Source organism: Mobula birostris, chromosome 7 (assembly GCF_030028105.1).
Source record: "Mobula birostris isolate sMobBir1 chromosome 7, sMobBir1.hap1, whole genome shotgun sequence".
Classification (NCBI taxonomy): domain Eukaryota; kingdom Metazoa; phylum Chordata; class Chondrichthyes; order Myliobatiformes; family Myliobatidae; genus Mobula; species Mobula birostris.
In genome coordinates this window covers 110,702,534-110,721,541 of record NC_092376.1, presented here as the reverse complement: position 1 = coordinate 110,721,541, position 19,008 = coordinate 110,702,534, and positions in this window count along the sequence as shown.

Here is a 19,008-nt window from a genome sequence, read left to right as displayed (position 1 = left end):
CGGTGACCTCAGATGACATCACAAAGGACTCGCCCGAAAGCTGACTGAGAAGAATATCGAAGGTCTGTGTGGAAGCCGTTTGAATATTTATTCGTTTTTGCTCTTTCTCTCCTTCCCCCCACTGTCCATCTCCCACGGCAGTGATTACTGCGAACTGAACTGAATTCAATTGAACTGAACTTTGCGTCACTTTGAAAGTGGTCATTTACCCCTAGACGACGATAGAGCTTGATTGATCCTGTTATTCTAATTCTGTGTACATGTGTGTTTATCACTGCTGAACTGTTGCATTTATTATCCTTTTGATTAGAGTACTGTGTTGCTTGTTTCTTTAATAAAACTTTCTTAGTTCTAGTAATCCAGACTCCAACTGAGTGATCCATTTCTGCTGGTTTGTCAACCCAGTTACGGGGTACGTAACATAAGTGGGGTTCTCGTCTGCGATTTTGAACGCTCAATTTGGGACGGAGTAAATTGATTGGGTTAAAATTCTCGAAAGAAAGAAAAGACAAACAGCAGAAATGGAGGTTGAGAAATTTATAAAGGCGCTGACCTTGGAGGCATTAGAGGATGCCAGGAAAGCAGAATTGGCAGCTGTGGCCAAACGGTTGAATCTTGTTAAGGGGAAGTCGACAATGAGGAGAGAGGAGATACACAGAGCTATCGTAGAGCACTATGTATCTAAAGGTGTGTTTCCCCAAGGGGAGCTGGAGGTGGTGTCTATTCAAAAACCTGCCGGAGACGCGGTACAGGTGCAGCTTGAAAAACTGAGACTCGAGCACGAGTTCCGGGTACGACAGTTAGAACACGAAGAGAAGCAGTTAGAAAGGCAGGAGAGAGAGTTAGAAAGGCGGGAGAAAAAGAAACAGTTAGAAAGGCAGGAGAAAGAGAGACAGTTGGAGCGAGAAGAGAAAGAGAGGGACAGACAGTTGGAGCGAGAAGAGAAAGAGAGGGACAAACAGTTGGAGAGAGAAGAGAAAGAGAGGCAATGGGAGCGAGAAGAGAGAGAGAGAGGCAGAGGGAAAGGGAATTTGAGCTGAAGAAGTTAAAAATAAGGGCAGAGCAGGGGCCCGTGCCAAACCAAGATGGAGGGTTCCGGGCGACCCAGGAGGTTAGGCTGCTTCCCCCATTTGACGATACTGACATGGATCGGTACTTTCTCCATTTCGAAAAAGTTGTTACAAGTCAGGACTGGCCGAGGGATAAGTGGGCTGTTTTGCTTCAGAGTGTCCTGAAAGGGAAAGCCCAACAAGCTTACTCAGCTTTGTCCGCGGAAGGTGCCCAGAGGTATGAGGTGGTGAAAGAGGCCATCCTCAGGATTTATGAGTTGGTCCCGGAGGCATACCGGCAGAGGTTCCGGAATGCGAGGAAGCAGTGGGACCGCACATATTTAGAGTTTGCCCGAGATGCAGACATATTGTGAGTGTTGGTGCGCCTCGAAGTGGGTAGAGGGGGATTATGACAAACTGCTACAGCTGATCCTGGTCGAGCAGTTTAAAGGTTGTGTCCCTGAGGGTATGAGACCCTACCTCGATGAGAAAGAGGCAGCCACATTAGCCGCAACTGCTAAGTTAGCGGATGAGTATGCGCTGACGCATAAAATGAAATTTGCCCTGAGTAAAGGCTACCAGAAGGGTAGTCAGGACGGTGGGGAGAGTCCGCCAGAAAAGTCAGAAAGTAAGCCGGGGACTAATGAGAAGGATAAGGTAGACCGGGAGCAGTTTGGTAGGAAGTCTCCTGGGGTCGTCTGTTATAATTGTGGGAAAGTCGAACACTTTGCGTCCAGGTGCTTTGCCCCAAAGAAGGAGACGAGAAAAGGAAAAACGGCAATTTTGACTGGCTGTATCGAGCTGGTAAACGAACCGCTAGGAGAGGAAAGGTCTGCCAAAGTTCAGAAAGGGCGCGAGAGGTTTATCTCAGCTGGATTGGTGTCAGTGAAGGAGGGATTAAACCCAGTTCCAGTGCGGATCTGGAGAGACACGGGAGTGTGTCAGTCATTGATATTGAAGAGTGTATTAGAGTTTAGCTCAGAGACCCAGACCGGGGAGGTCAAGGTCAAAGGTATTGGGGAAGGGACAGAGGCAGTTCCTTTGCACCAGATACACCTACAAAGCAACCTGGTCTCTGGACTAGTCACGATCGGGGTGAGGCCCGAATTACTGATGAAAGGCGTGGAAGTCTTGCTCGGTAATGACCTCGCCGGGGGAATCGTGTTCCCAGCCGTGAGATTGACAGGTCAGCCTGCCAGCATTGAGGCCCCGCCCATGGACTCACAGGTTCATCACGGGACTGCCGAAGTAAATTTAGCTGAGACGTTTCTGCCAGCCTTGTACGAGAAGGGGGTAGACAGTGAAAAGAAGGAGTGTAGTGAAACAAGAGGTAGTGAGGGAGCTGAGACAGACTTAGCATTAGCCAAGAAAGAATTTGTGCAGGCGCAGGAGCGAGACGAGGGGCTGATGGTTTTGGCGGAGACAGCTCTCTTTGATGCAGAATTAAGAAGGGAGCCAGTAGGCTATTGTGTGAAGGAGGAAGTGCTAAGGACGAAAGGGAGACCAAGTACTGTACCCGCAGATGAGGAATGGGGGGTGGTGCAAAAGAGTTATGGGGATGAGATTTTTAACCTGGCCCACAAGGTACCCCTCGGTGGACATTTTGAGGTGCTGGAGGAAACAGTTGGTGGGATCATGAAAGAGGTTTACGGGCTGCACAGGAGGAAGGATGTTATTGATTATGGCAGACGCGAACTGAGACGGTCACAGGCTTTCGATATGTTAACAAACCTAGTCGGTGTTAGTGCAGAAATCAATGAAGATAGGGTCCCCCTGAGAAGAAAAAAAAATATTTTGAAAAGATGAGTATGGTATCGACCAGATGGGAGAAGGCTATTGTTTTGGCCAGTTCTGCTGATAAGATCTCTCCCTTAATCCCCGAACAAAGCGACTCTTTAGGAGAAGTAATTAAACGACTTGCACGCGTGTGTTTGATTGTCCCGAGGTGATGCAAAGAACTGGGACGCTGGGTGGTGTTTGTTACGCTAAGCCAGCCTAGTGAGCAACATTCCTATAGAATGAGTAATTCAGTGACAAAAGGGCTGACGAACACAGAGGTGTGTATTGGCAATGTAATACGGCTGTCTGAAGCCAGCTTGACAGTGAACATTGAAAAAAATGAGTTCGGCCACACGAAGGTCACTTATCTGGGAATTGTGGTGACACAGGGGCAGCTGGCAGCGATGCAAGCTAAAGTGCGGGCTATCTCTGACATCCCAACCCCGACAGACAAGAGGGCCCTCAGAAGGCTCTTGGAGATGGTGGGGTACTGTAGGAAGTTTTGCAATAACTCTGCGGTTACTCCCCCTCCCCCTCCTACTAAGCCCTTGCGAGAGGAAACTAAGTCGGAATGGGACGACCCTTGTTATTGTGGTCCGGGACGAAACCCAATGAGAGGTTACATTGATCGCAATTCATCAGTGTTTTTGGCCACTATGAAGTCTGCTAAGTTGGAGCCTGGTCTAAGGGATTATGAATAACACATATAAAAGGAACAGAAAATGTGATGGCTGACTGTCTGTCAGGTGTTGACAACTTAAAATTCACTGTATTAGCCAAATAGCTGATAAAGATGTATATTTGTGTGTATCAAATAATGTATTCATGTTTGTAATTTTTACCCCGGTAAAAATCCTTAAGGGTGGGAGGTGTGATGAGAATACACATAGATTAAGATGTTAGCTGTCTTGTGCTGGCACCAGTGGGATCAGCAGTTGGTCTGCTAACTGTCTTCAGGAGAAAGAGAGATAAGGAAAACAATGGAGCAGCATTTGGAGATGTTAATGAAGGGACGGGACAGTTTAATGGAAGGAGAGCTGTCAAGATCGGCTCCCCCTTTGAACCCTGAACTGTTTGAAGTGATGGACAGGCGATACCCCAGCAGGGGAATAAAAAGGGACAGGTTCGCTAAGGCAAGACACACACGACACCCCGAGGTAACGAGACCCTGGAAGTGGTGCGTCTCCCACAAGTCGGTGGGAAGTTTTGGAGGGCTAGTCGCAGGACCAAGCCATCGACGCACAGGGTGGAAAGGCACGATCGGCGGGAACCTGGTGTGTGTCCGCCCTTGCCTGCGTGCCAGGTTCACCGCAGAGAAACGATCGTATCTGGAAACGGAGGGGTCACGGTCAGTGACCTCAGAGGACATCACAAAGGGCTCGCCCGAAAGCTGACTGCGAAGAATATCAAAGGTCTGTGTGGAAGCCGTTTGAATATTCATTCGTTTTTGCTCTCTCTCTCCTTCCCCCCACTGTCCATCTCCCACGGCAGTGATTACTACGAACTGAACTGAATTCAATTGAACTGAACTTTGCGTCACTTTGAAAGTGGTCATTTACCCCTAGACAACGATAGAGCTTGATTGATCCTGTTATCCTAATTCTGTGAACATGTATGTTTATCATTGCTGAACTGTTGCATTTATTATCCTTTTGATTAGAGTACTGTGTTGCTTGTTTCTTTAATAAAACTTTCTTAGTTCTAGTAATCCAGACTCCAACTGAGTGATCCACTTCTGCTGGTTTGGCAACCCAGTTACGGGGTACGTAACACATGAGACCGAGAGGGTAGGGGCAGGAAGTTATGGCAGATGAATGCGTGGCTGAAGAGTTGGTGCAGGGGGCAGGGGTTCAGATTTCTGGATCATTGGGATCTCTGTGGGGAAGGTCTGACCTGTACAAAAAGGACGGCGGCACCTGAACTGGGAAGGGACCAAAATCCTGACGGGCAGCTTTGCTAGAGCTGTTGAGGAGGGTTTAAACTGGTTTGGCAGGGGGGTGGGAATCAGAATGTGAGTGCAGAGATTAGGGTAGAAGGACAAGGGCATGATGCTGTGTGTTCTGAGTTGGTGAGGAAGGACAGGCAGGGGATGAAACATAAATGTAGCCAGTTAGAGGGGTTGAAATGTGTCTATTTCAATGCTAGGAGTATTAGGAATAAAGGGGATGACCAGCACGATGTTGTGGCCGTTACTGAAACTTGGCTGGAGGAAGGGCAGGATTGGCTGATGCAGGTACCGGGGTTTAGGTGTTTTTAAAGGAATAGGATGGGAGGTAGAAAGGGGGGTGGTGGAGTAGCATTACTGGTCAGGGATAGTATCACAGCTATAGAAAGGGAGGATGCTGCAGAGGGAGTGTCCTCTGAGTTGGTGTGGGTGGAAGTCAGAAATAGGAAGGGATCAATTACTGTGCTGTGAGTAGTCTATAGGCCCCCAAATAGCCCTCGGGACACCGAGGAGCAGATAAGCAGGCAGATTTTAGAATGGTGCAGGAAATACAGGGTTGTAGTTATGGGTGATTCAACTTCCCTCATATTGACTGGCACCTCCTGATTGCAAGGGGGATAGATGGAGCTGAATTTGTCAGGTGTGTACAAGAAGGATTCCTGACACAGTATGTGGCTGGCTGACGAGAGGAGAGACCATACTGGATCTAGCTCTGGGTCATGAACCTGGTCAGGTGGCAGACCTCTTGGTGGGGGAGCATCTTGGTGAGAGTGACCCCAACTCCTTTAGCTTCAGCATAGCTATGGAAAAGGATAAAAACAGACAAAATGGGAAAGTGCTAACTATGAAGGGATGAGGTAGGAAAAGGGAACCATGGCTGACGAAACACGTGAGGTAACTCGTCAAGAGGAAGGAGGAAGCATATGTTAGATATAAGAAGCACGAAGCAGGAGCGGCTCATGAGAAATATAGGGTAGCCAGGAAGGAGCTTAAGAAATGACCTAGGAGAGCTCGAAGGGGACATGAGAAGGCTTTGGCATGTAGGTTTAAGGAGAACCCCAAGGCGTTCTATGCTTATGTGAAGAACAGAAGGATGACAAGAATGAAGGTGGGGCTGCTAAAGGATAAAGAAGGCAACATGTGCCTGGAGGCGGAGGAGGTTGGGGAGGTCCTAAGTGAATACTTTGTTTCAGTATTTGCGAGTGAAAAGGACCTTGATCAGGGTGAGGTCGAAATAGAACAGGCCCGTGTGCTGGGCAATGTGGAGATTAAGGAAGAAGAAGTGTTGGATCTTCTTAAAAACATCAAGGTTGATAAGTCCTCAGGGCTGGACATGATATACCCCAGGGTGCTGTGGGAAGTGAGAGAAGAGATCGCTGGAGCAGTAGCTATGATCTTTGAATCCCATTGCCTGCAGGGGAGGTGCCGGAGGACAGGAGAATGACAAATGTAGTTCCCTTGTTTAAAAAAGGTAATAGGGAGAATTCTGGGAACTACAGACTGCTGAGTCGTACATTGGTGGTCTGCAAACTATTGGAAAGGATTCTTGAGAATAGGATCTACGAGCACTTGGAGAAGATAGATAGATAGATAGATATACTTTATTGATCCCGAGGGAAGTTGGGTTTCGTTACAGCTGCACCAACCAAGAATAGAGCATCAATATAGCAATACAAAAACCACAAACAATCAAACAACAAATGCAAACTATGCCAGATGGAAAGTAAGTCCAGAACCAGTCTATTGGCTCAGGGTGTCTGACCCTCCATGGGAGGAGCTGCAAGTTCGATGGCCACAGGCAGGAACGACCTCCTGTGCTGCCCAGTGTTGTATGTCGGTGGAATATGGCCGAAGTCCAACAGTAAAAAGTTCAATATCCGGTCTACAAACACATTCCTCAATCGTAATATGACCCGGATTTCACCATCTGTTGTTAACCAGAACAGTAAACACCCAACTCCTTTACGCTTACCGCTCTCAGTGCACTTCCGGTCAGCCCGAACGGTCTGGAAGCCATCCATGGAAAAGTTTTGATCGGGTATGTGCTCGTGCAGCCCCGTTCCAGTGAAACACATAACGCTGCACTCCCGAAATGTTCTCTGACGCCTGGCTAGCGTCGTGAACTCGTCCATTTTATTACCCACCGAACTCCTCTTCTCCATAAGTCTCTGTTGTCTCAACCCAGTCCTCTTTCCTCGCCTTTGTGATCCCCCTCTGTATCCTCTGTGTGTTTTCCTCCAGATTTCAGTAGAGGTGTCCGCCGCTCTGCTCACTAAACCGGCCGGCATTACCGCAAGCAGCTGGTCCCTGGAATAAACAATGCGACCATGTTTCTGTCCCGCTAATGAGACGTGTCCGAATGTAACTATTTCCAGCACTAAAAACCCAAATAAAACTCTCTCTACCAGCATGTTAGAGAGGGTGCAGTTTCGACGTGTTACCGTGAAAAAAATACAAAAAATAACCTAAGTTAAAAAGTAAGAAGAAAAAAGTAAGAATGCTGATCGGAACGGCTGTAACAGGCTGCATGCACGACCGGCACATGCACATAAGTACAGTCTACTCAAGGATAGTCAGCATGGCTTTGTAAAGAGAAGGTTCTGCCTCACGAGCCTAATTAAGTTTTTTGAAGAGCTAACGAAAGAAATTGATGAGGGTAGGGCGGTAGATGTGGTCCACATGGATTTTAGCAAGGCATTTGACAAGGTCCCCCATGAGAGACTCATCGAGGAAGTCATGAGGCATGGGATCAGTGGAAGCTTGGTTGTATGGATAAAAAATTGGCTTACAGGAAGAAAGCAGAGGGTAGAAGTGGAAGGAAAGTGTTCTGCCTGGAGGTCGCTGACTAGTGGAATGCCGCAAGGATCTGTCCTGGGACCCCTGCTCTTTGTGATTTTTATAAATGACCTGGATGAAGAGGCGGAAGGATGGGTGAGTAAGTTTGCAGATGCCACGAAGATTGGAGGAGTTGTGGATGGAGCTGTAGGTTGTCGAAGGTTACAAGACGATATAGACAGGATGCAGAGTTCGGCAGAAAAGTGGCAGATGGAGTTCAATCCGGATAAGTGTGAGATGATGCATTTTGGAAGGACAAACCAGAAGCTGAGTACAGGGTTAATGGTCAGTTACATAAGAGTGTGGATGAACAGAGGGACTTTGGGGTTCAAATCCATACATCCCTCAAGGTTGCTGCACAGGTTGATAGGATAGTTAAGAAGGCCTATGGGATGCTAGGCTTCATTAATAGGGGGATTCAGTTCAAGAGTAGAGAGGTCATGTTGCAATTCTACAAATCCCTGGTGAGACCACACTTAGAGTATTGTGTTCAGTTCTGGTCACCTCATTATAGGAAGGACGTGGAAGCTATGGAGAGAGTGCAGAGGAGATTTACGAGGATGTTGCTTGGATTCGAAAACAAGTCTTATGAGGCAAGGTTAGCAGAGCTGGGATTTTTCTCTTTGGAGCATAGAAGGATGAAAGGGGACTTGATAGAGGTCTACAAGATTATGAGAGGCATAGATAGGGTGGATAGCCAGTACCTGTTTCCCAGGGCATGAATAGCAAACACCAGAGGGCATATGTGCAAAGTTAAGGAAGGGAAGTTTAGGGGAGACATCAGGGCTGCAGCTCTATCATATAGATTTCTACTTTCCTTTAGGTGTCTTCAAAACATACTGTACATCTTGATGGCTTTTTACCTTACTTTGCCCCACCAAAGGATTCCAGAGTTCTCAATTTCCCACCTCCATTCCAAAACCTAATGCACATTGTCAGATATTTTGGTGTACACCATTTTAAACAATAGACCATAAGACATAAGAGTAGAATTAGGCCATTCAGTCCATCAAATCTGCTCCACCATTGGACCCACTGCTCCATGGCTCCATCCCTCTCATGTCACAATGACGGGGCATTGGGAGCAAGGGTGGACCCAAATGCAAGACACATCTTGTGAGGTTAATTAAATTTAGTTTATTGTTCGATATCAGGAGAGCTAGGCAGGAGCAGGAGTAGCGAACTGGACAAGGACTGAGGACTACGGCTAGGCTGGGACCAAGGGTCTGGGCTAGGACCCGGAATCGGCTCCCAGAACTAGAGGAGACATGAAGAGGTTAGGGTATGGACTCCGAGCCCGAGACTGGGCAAGGACCCAGTACCTGGGTCTTGCCTCAGGCTTAGACCCCGGAACCAGGCATGGACATGACATGGGCTAGGGAGAGGAAGAACATGGGAACACAGAGCCTTGGTCTCGGGAGAGTAGGTAAATGGAACCATGGACACATACACAGAACACAGAGTTGAGACCCCTCCTTGGGAACAGGACATAGGGCCGGGACTCACACACAGAACAGAGAGCCAGGACCCTTCCTTGGGTACAGGACATAGGGCGGGGACTCATGACCCTCCGCGGGGCAACGGCAAGATGGCCTGACTTACCCCACGGAAGCAAGGACAAGACAAGACATGACTCCCCGTGGGGAAATGGCAAGACGGCCTGACTTACCCCACCGAGGCGAGGACAGGACAAGGCAACACATGACTCCCCGCGGGGCAACGGCAAGATGGCCAGACTTACCCCCACGGAGGCGAGGACCAGACAAGACAAAACATAACCCCCGCGGAGCAACGGCAAGATGGCCTGACTTACCCCACGGAGGCGAGGACAAGACAAGACCAACACGAATGAACACCAGACAGTACCCATCTGGCTCCGGTGATGGAACTCGACCGAAGTGCAGGCGGAGGCTGCAGATGAGGGCTAGAGGTGAGAGGGGCAGAGAAAGGATTCAGATAAGGGGGTAGGACGGGAGTCACAGACTGCCAAGGCCAGGACTTGACTCAGAACTGGGAAGCCACCAGAGCCAGGACTAGACTTGGTGCTTGAATGCCGCCGGAGCCAGGACTTGACGTGGAGCCTCCGGGTAGTGCCGAGCTCTCGACTCGGCCTGGGGGAACAGAAGACAGCGGTTCTTGATTACCTCCGGTGGGTTAACTGATGGACCCACCTTGAAGAGGAAACTTTGCAGGCTCACTTTGGCGAGGTAACTGGACGGGGTTGCTCCGGTGAGGAAGGGCAAATTACCGGCACTCACTTCGGCAGAGACGAGGCTTGCTCCGGCCAGATGACATTGGCACGCCATTACTTTGCAGACGCTCCCGCGCCGAACGGCTGAAAGCCGGAGATTATAAACTACCAGTTCAGCCGAGTGTTAATTGCCTCTAATCATCAAAGTTGAGGGACACGGGAAAACAGGGAATCAACGGTCCAGATCGTAACATAAACAAGGTAAATTTAAAGGGACCCCAATCCGGACCATGACATCTCAACCCCATTCTTCTACATTCTCTCTGTAACCTTTGGTACCCTTACTATTCAAGAACCTATCAAACTCCATTCTGGTGACTTGGCCTCCACAGCTGTGTGTGGCAATGAATTCCATAGATTCACCACGTCTGTGGTTTCAGAATCTAACACTACAGCCTTTTGAATTAGTTCGCTACTCAATACATAACTTTACAGCTCTTAAAAATGACTAGAACTGTAACTAGAACTTTTCATAAAATTACATTATGTGCAAATACAGAAAGCAGTGTTTAGTGATTTTTACCATAAGTTGCAGGGCAAGAGCCAAGTGATGAAAGGTGGGAACAGGTTGATAAGTTCTTTTTCCACCCATGAGCTGAGTTGTGGATTTCCTTTGATTCTATTCTATTTTGCCATGCTTGGGAGAAGGTTACAATGTGCATTGCGTACAGGTTTGTGACAGTAGCAACAAGTAAATTACTGGAGTGGTCAGGAAGCTGCAGTTACTGAGGACAGAAAAATGACCACTGATGCTAAAATCTGAAGCAATAAACAAACCCACGGAGAAACACAATACGCCAGGCAGCATCCGTGTGGGAAAATGGACAGCTGACTTTTTGCTTCCAGATCCTTCATCTGGAGAATTTTGAACTGTCGTTACCTGCTACTAGAACTGACCTAGTCTACCCAAAAGGTTTTATTCCATTGCAGAATCTCCTCTTTAGGGTCATCACTCCTTTGAGACATACATTGTTGGAGAAATGTTAGCAGAGAGCTGAGAACTCCAGTGCATTTGTTTAAATAATGGGTTTTCTGTATTTTGTGAAGAGGCTGCTGAGACCTTGGCTTCACCTCTGTCCCAAACGTTGACACCTCTGATACAACATAATTCACAAAGCACAACACAGTTGAAATCCTAGACCTTGTCCTTCAACCCTTGAGTTAGATTTGAATCCAAGACCTTCTTAATCATGTCAAATTGTCACTGCTGAACGTGAAGAGAATATGGATGCAAAACAAGTAGAAGCCATAAATGAAGCCAGCCCCTTTCTTGATCTCTCTGTGTCTATCTCTGGAGACAAACTGTCTACTGATACCTTTTATAAACCTACAGATTCCCACATCTATCTGGACTATGCCTTTTCCCACCATGTCTCCAGTAAAAATGCCATTCCCTTTGCTCTGTTCCTTTGTCTCTGACACTTCTGTTTTCGGGATGTGGCTTTCCTCCCAGAGTTTCACTTCCTCCATCATTGATACACCTGCATCTCCTGCGTTCCCTTGACATCCACACCCACTCCATTTTCCTGCCACCTTAACAGTGATGGAGTTCCTCTTGTCCTCACCTACCACCCCGTGAGCTTCCACATCTAACACATCACTCTTTGTAGCTTCTGCCATCTTCAATGGGACCATGGCACTAAACATCTTTACTTCTCCACTTTCTGCAGGGATTCCTTCCTTTGTGATTGTCTTGTCCATTTGTCCCTCCTGACACTAATCCCAGCAAGCAGCAGAAGTGCTATACCTGCCCATTCTCCTCCTCCCTCATCTCCATTCAGGGCCCCAAGCAATTTTTCCAGGTGAAACAACACTTCACCTGCAAATATGTTGGGGTCATCTAATGCATCTGGTCCTCCTGATGCAGCTTTCTCTGTACTGGTGGAAATCAACGTAGATTGGGGAAACTACTCTATTGAGCACCTCTGTTCCATCTGCAACACTCAGATTCCCCGGTGCCAACCATTTCAATTCCAATCCCCATTCCTAATCCAACCTGTCCATCTATGGCCTCCTTTGCTGCTACTATGAGGACACTCTCAGGCTGGAGGAGCAACACCTTATAGTCTGTCTATGTAGCCTCCAACCTGATGGCATGAATATCTATTTCTCTAACATTCTGGTAATATTTCCCTCTCCCTGTTCCCTCTTCTTCATTTTCCTACTCTGACCCTCATACTTCTCACCTGCCTATCATCTCCCCTGGTACTCCTTCACCTTCCCTTTCTCCCATAGTCCACTCTCCTCTCTTATCTGATTGCTTCTTCTCCTCTCCGATCAAATTCTTTCCTCCCCTGCCTTTAGCTTTTCCTCCCATCACCTCCTAGCTTCATATTTCATCTTCCCTCTCCCACCATCCTGGCTTCACCTGTCACCATCTAGCTTGTACTCCTTCCCCTCTCCTCTCCTCTCCTTCCTATTCTGGTACCTTCTTCCTTCCTTTCCAGTCCTGATGAAGGGTCTTGGCCTGAAACGTTGACTACCTATTCATTTCCATTGATGTTGCCTGCGCTACTGAGTTCCTCCAGCACCTTGTTTGCGTTGAAGGCATAATTGAACATGTTTCTGAAATCAATTTTAACAGGCCCACAAAAATTCTTTGGTGGAATAATGCCAATTTTGTAAGCTGAATGAGCTATCATAATGAGTTATCACTTTTTCAGCTCAAAATCATCTGAATTCTCATAAACCCTAAGACCATAAACCATAAGGCATAGGAGCAGAATTAGGCCATTCAGCCCATCAAGTCTGCTCTGCCATTCCATTATGGCTGATCCCGGATCCAACTCAACCCCATGCATCTGCCTTCTCACCATATCCTTTGATGCCCTGACTGATGAGCAAACTATCAACTTCCGCCTAAAATACATCCACGGACTTGGCCTCCACTGCAGACTGTGGCAGAGCATTCCACAGATTCACTACTCTAAAAGACTTCCTCCTTACCTCCGTTTTAAAAGGTCGCCCCTCAATTTTGAGTTGTGCCCTCTAGTTCCGGATACCGCCACTGTAGGCAACATCCCCTTCACATCCATCTTATCTAGTCTTTTCAACATTTGGTAGGTTTCAATGAGTTCTTCCCGCATTCTTCTAAATTCCAGTGAGTACAGACCCAAAGCTGCCAAATGCTTCTCATATGTTAACTCCTTCATTCCTGGAATCACCCTCATGAACCTCTTCTGGACTCTCTCCAATGACAACATATCCTTTCTGAGATATGGAGTCCAATACCCCAATTGCAGCCTGACTGCTGTCTTATGAAGTTTTAGCATTATCTCCTTGTTTTCATGTTCCATTCTCCATGAAATAAATGCCGACATTTCATTTGTCTTCTTTATCACAGATTCAACCTGTGAATTAACCTTCTGGGAGTCTTCCACGAGGACTTCTAGGTCCCTCTGCACCTCTGATGCTTGAACTTTCTCCCCATTTAGATAATAGTCCATACTATTGTTCGTTTTACTGAAATGCATCATCATACATTTCCCAGCACTGTATTCCATCTGCCACTTTTTTGTCTATTCTTCCAGTTTGTCTAAGTCCTGCTTCAATCACTTTGTTTGCTCAGCACTACCTACCCTTCCACCTACCTTCGTATCATCTTCAAACTTTGCCACAAAGCCATCAATTCCATTACCTAAATGATTGACAAGCATTGTGAAAAGTAGCGGTCCCAATACTGACCCCTGAGGAACACCACTAGTCACTGGCAACCAACCAGAGAAGGCCCCTTTTATTCCCACTCGCTACTTCCTGCCTGTCAGCCATTCTGCTAATCATGCCAGTATCTTTCCTGTAATGCCATAGGAGTTTATCTTGTTAAGCAGCCTCATGTCTGGCACCTTATCAAAAGCCTTCTGAAAATCCAAGTAAATGACATCCACAGCCTCTCATTTGTTCACCCTGCTTGTTACTTCCTTGAAGAACTCTAACGGATTTGTCAGTCAAGATTTCCCTTCACAGAAACCATGCTGACTTTGACTTATTTTACCATTATTATCCAAATACCCCAAAATCTCATCCTTAATAATGGTCTCCTACACTTCCCCAAACACTGAGGTTAGGCTAACTGGCCTATAATTTCCTCTCTTTTTCCTCTGTCCCTTCTTAAAGAGTGGAGTGACATTTTCCTCCGGGACCATGCCAGAATCATTATGAGACAATGCTCACAACCATGGCCTTCTTTAACCCATGACTTAGTGATGCCTACAACATCATACTTACCAATCTCTAATTGCACCATGGGTTCATCCACCTTTTTTTTGAATGCTACGCGCATTTAAATACAGCACCTGTGCGTGTTGCAACTGTTGCTGTGAAAATTTTATGTTATGTCTTTCTGAAGACACAAAATTAAAGAATCCCTGCATTTCTAAAGTTGACTCAGCATGTTGCAAAGTTTCAAAACTCCACACACATTTTCACCTGAATGTTCTGGTGGAGGCAAGTTCTAAATCATTATGGACTGGCAATGTCTGATAATCAACAGTAAGAACAAGCTTGTTGGCTTATAGGGGAAAATAATTGAGTGGAATGATTTTCCAGAAAAGAGAAGAAATTCCTAGTTCTTCTCTAAATTGTACTAAATGATCTTTACCTTCCACCTGAAACCAATAAGATGAATATCTTGCCTTAATGTCCACTTGAAAGAGAAATATAGAATCAAAATCCTATAGGAAACATGGCCAAATCATTTTAGACTGCAGCAACAAATCTTGAAAGCTGCAAATCCAAAACAACAAAAGAAAATGCAGGCAACCCCCAGCAAGCCAGGCAGCATCTGTGGGTATAGAAACAGAATTGACATTTAGGTTAGACACCTCATCAGAAAAGTGAGAAAGTGAGATAAGTTATAAAGAAGGAGAGCCATGGAGACAACAGCACAACTGCAGACCAAAAACCTCAAAGTACAAATTAGCTTAAAAATTGGCAATTATAGTTGAGATAGAAGACAACAAAAAGCAGTAACTGCAGCCACCTCAGGAAACCATCCTCGTTCACTACTCTTTCTTCACAGATGAGACTGTACTTTTCTTTGTGTTTCAATTTCAATAGGTTTCCTTTGGTGTTTTCTGTAATTATTAACTTGACAACTTTGTTTAGCACCTCATCTGTTCTTAATCAGTTTCATAGTCATATGCAATTAATGCTGGTTTCCTCCAATGCTCCATTAAGATTGTCAGAATGTAAGAAAGAGAAGTGAAGAGAAAAATGTTCTTCCACTGACCATTTTCCGTCTGAACTTTTGTTAATACAATGATTCTCAAGGGACAATTCCATAAACTTTCTTGTCAGAACCAAAGGCAATGAAACAAAATTCCATGGTAACTATCTAATCATATTATTTTTCTTTAAAGAGTTCCTTTTTTATATGAAGTTTCTGTATCCTTAGCTGCTGACATATCATTGCAATTCCTGTGGCAGCTGCTTAACCCTGTGAATATTTATCCTTATTAAGTCTCTAAGCAGATAACAATTCCTTTGCAGGTTTTAATCAATGTGGCATTAACATTTCCTTTGAGGGATAAATTTTGTTGGGCAGGTGGGAAATCAAGAAGTTCCCATCTGATTTTTAAGGAGTGAAGGCTTTTGTTTTAGTTTTGTAACTGTCTTCCCTCAGCTCATGTCACTCAACTTGATGATGTGCTGTACATTGCCCTTGCTTCTCAGAATCTGAGAATCTGTGTATTTATGGAGTTATTTGATGAATGCTTCTCAAACAGTGTAATTTATTGCGTGGGTCTGGATCTTTTTACACAGATGGATATATGGTCAAAGGAACGTTAAAATATCTAAAAACAACACAACCTTATCAGCAAAGGGGCTAAAATAAATCCTCAGCAAACCATGCATCTGGAGGCTTCTGCAGGGGTTCCAGTGGGAACCAGTTGATGGGGCACTTTATTTTTTATCCGTCTGCTAATTTCATAGGATCGGAAGAGTTGAAACTAAAGAGAACTCAGAGCAGTATGATAGGATGAATGCTCTGCCTCTGTTGGGAACCAAGCTGTAATTTAAGATGTGAACAATGCTGCTGAGGTTTATCTTGGTCATCCAAATAAATATTATAGATAATCAACGTCCACGAAGTCCTGTGAAGATGGTGATGAAAATCTGAATAACTGAACACACCAAAAGGTTCCTTTAAGTTATTCCATTCATAAGGATCACGACTGAGAAAACCTCTATACTTCAATTTTTAACCACTAAGCTGTAGATATGAAATTCCAATCAATGTTTAAGATATGATTGTTTTGCAGAGGGCTGTCCCATTTTTCCAGTTATGAGGAGTTTTGATGATTAAAAGCTCCCCATAATTTGGCTAATTCTCATGCTGTGCCTACTTTTTGACTCACTATAGTAGAGTACCATGGAGTTACTAGAATTACATATGCAGCATAAATCCGTCATTTTTAAAAGCCTCACATTATGTTAATTTGGTATTCCAATTTAGGATTTAGTTGCCAATGAGGCAACAGTAAAAAATACAACTGCATATAGTTTTTGAGGGTTACAAAATCTGAAAAAGGAAAAGCAGAGAGAAAGAGATCCAAGCAGAAGATGGATTAAGTTGCTGGCCTTTGCAAGCTGGATCAGCAAGGCTCAGAACTTCACACTACAAAGTATCTGATCAAAGAAGCTGTAAACATTATCTTATAGTCATAATTAAATCCCGCTCCCTCGATACAAAGTAGCTTCCTCCAATCTAAGGATGAACCAGTTTGCACTGTTTACTTGTTGAATTGGATAGAATAGATGTGCCCTGTCACACTTTAGCAGAAGCAGCAACAATAATCCATCTAATTATAACATTAGTAGATCTCTATATCACACATTTAATTTGTTGGTTGAAATGTAGATCACTTTTGTTAACAGGTCATGCTGAAAAGTTACAATTGCACTCTAATGAACGCCTTGTACTTGGCACCAACTGCAAAAAAACTTCATTCAATCAGAAATTACAGTGCTGTGAATTTTCAGTCACTATTCTCTTGCCCTGGTTGTGACAGTGCTAAAATCACCACTACTCAGGATAATTCTAGCTCATGCTTGTTTGAAAAGCTGTAATGATCCAATTAGATGCAAGACTGCTAGATACCTCCTCATCCACGTGCTCAAGTGTCTGTTAGTGGTCAGCACCATGAACACTGCCTGATGGAAGGCTACTGCCAAACTCCAAACCCAAGATTAAATATGAGTATTTTTTCATCCCAATCAATTATTAAGAGTTATCAAAAGCATGGAAGGCTAGTTGATGGAGGTCAGTTTCAGGCAAGTCCCAGCCTTAATGAATGTTCCAGGTGAGGGATATCCTGTTGAAAATGAGTGGTTCAAATGGCTGGACAGTATTAAAAATAATGGTATGGAAAACTCTAGCAAAGAATGTTTAAAATGTAGGCAGTATAATGATGTACAAGATGCTACCGGTGGCAATTTTTCTGTTTCTTCATGTGGCATCTGCAAAGTTGTAAGAGATGAGAAAGATCAGTGTGAGTCTAGCACTGGATCAGAGGGAAAGGGTTCATATTCCTATAGCACTGGAGTAACTTCTATAAAAAAGGAAGTTGATATTGTGCAATAGCTATTGTCCGAAATAAGCAAGATTTACAATCTATCAACTGGGCAAATAGAAGGATGGGGAGTAATGAGATTAATATTGTAAGCTTTTAGGAACAGTAGGACAGAAATGAAAAAAGAAGAGCAACTTAAGAAAATAAACACAAATATCTCATTTGCTGTGCATAATGGAAAGTATTATCAGAAGATAAATAGAAGACACAAATCATTCAAAGTTCAAAATTCAAAGTAGAATTCATTATCAGAGTACAGACATGTCATCACATACAACCCTGAGATTCTTTTTCCTGTGGGCATACTCACCAAATCAATAGAATAGTAGCTAAAAACAGGATCAATGAAAGAGCAAGTAGAAGATAGAAGATAACAAGATGTGCAGATGCAACTATAAATAAACAGCAATAAATACCGTGTGAATGACATAACAAGATAAAGAGTTCTTCAAGTGAGATCTTCGACTGACATGAATGTAGTTATCCTCTTTCGTTCAAGAGCCAGATTATTGAGGGATAGTAACCCAGTGATGTGAGTCCTGAGGCATTTGTATCTTCTACCTAATGGCAGCAGTGAAAAACGAACATGGCCTGGGTGTTGCGAAACTTTGATGGATGCTGCTTTCCTACAACAACGGTTCATGTAGATATGCTCAATGGTTGGGAGGGCTTTACCTGTGATGTTCTGGGGCGAATTCACTACTTTTAGTAGGATTTTCCATTCAAGGGCATTGTTGTTTGTATACTCAGCTGTAATGCAGCCAGTCAATACATTTTCCACTACATATCTATAGAAGTTTGTCAAAGTTTTTAATGTCATGCTGAATCTGCACAGAATCCTAAGGAAGTAGAGGTGCTGTCGTGCTTTCTTCTCAATGACATTGATATGTAAATCTGGATGTATTTAAGTCTGGATATGAAATGGCCATAACATGGAACATAATACTTGAGGAAGCAATTTTCAGAAGAAATACATCAAACAATGTTGTAGTGATAGTCATCACTACAACACTATTCAATGCATTCAAACATTGATTAAAAACTACACAATTAACAAAGGGTACTCGCTGATGCGAGCTTTGAGTTAACCTTTAATTCAATGGCAGAAATGTCACCTAAAATAACATCGCTCAAAATAAACCAGTAAGACCAAGAGAATCGTTTTCACCTGAAAATAATGAAACTATTATTATTTAAGAGATTATTCTGGATGCAGCCTGGCCCTCTTCCCATCTGCATTTGATTTGTACAGGCCTAGTCCACTCATCCTAGAAACTAGGTTGGAGTCCTGCACTGCCTCAGAGAACAATAATTGATCAAAGACAGGGATGGTTGATGGCATTAAGAGTACATTTTTACTTTGATTTGATAACAAAAATTAAAATTGCCAGTGACAACTTTAATTAGATAAGGAGATTTCCTTCTACATAACAACTTAATAAATTGGAGGGGATGAAACACAATGAATACGTACAAGGAAATTAATAATGTGGTATTGAGTTGATTATGAATGTTAAATTCCTTTTCTCAACAGCTGATACACAAGTGTTTTCCAAAATTCATATGATTTTTGCTTAA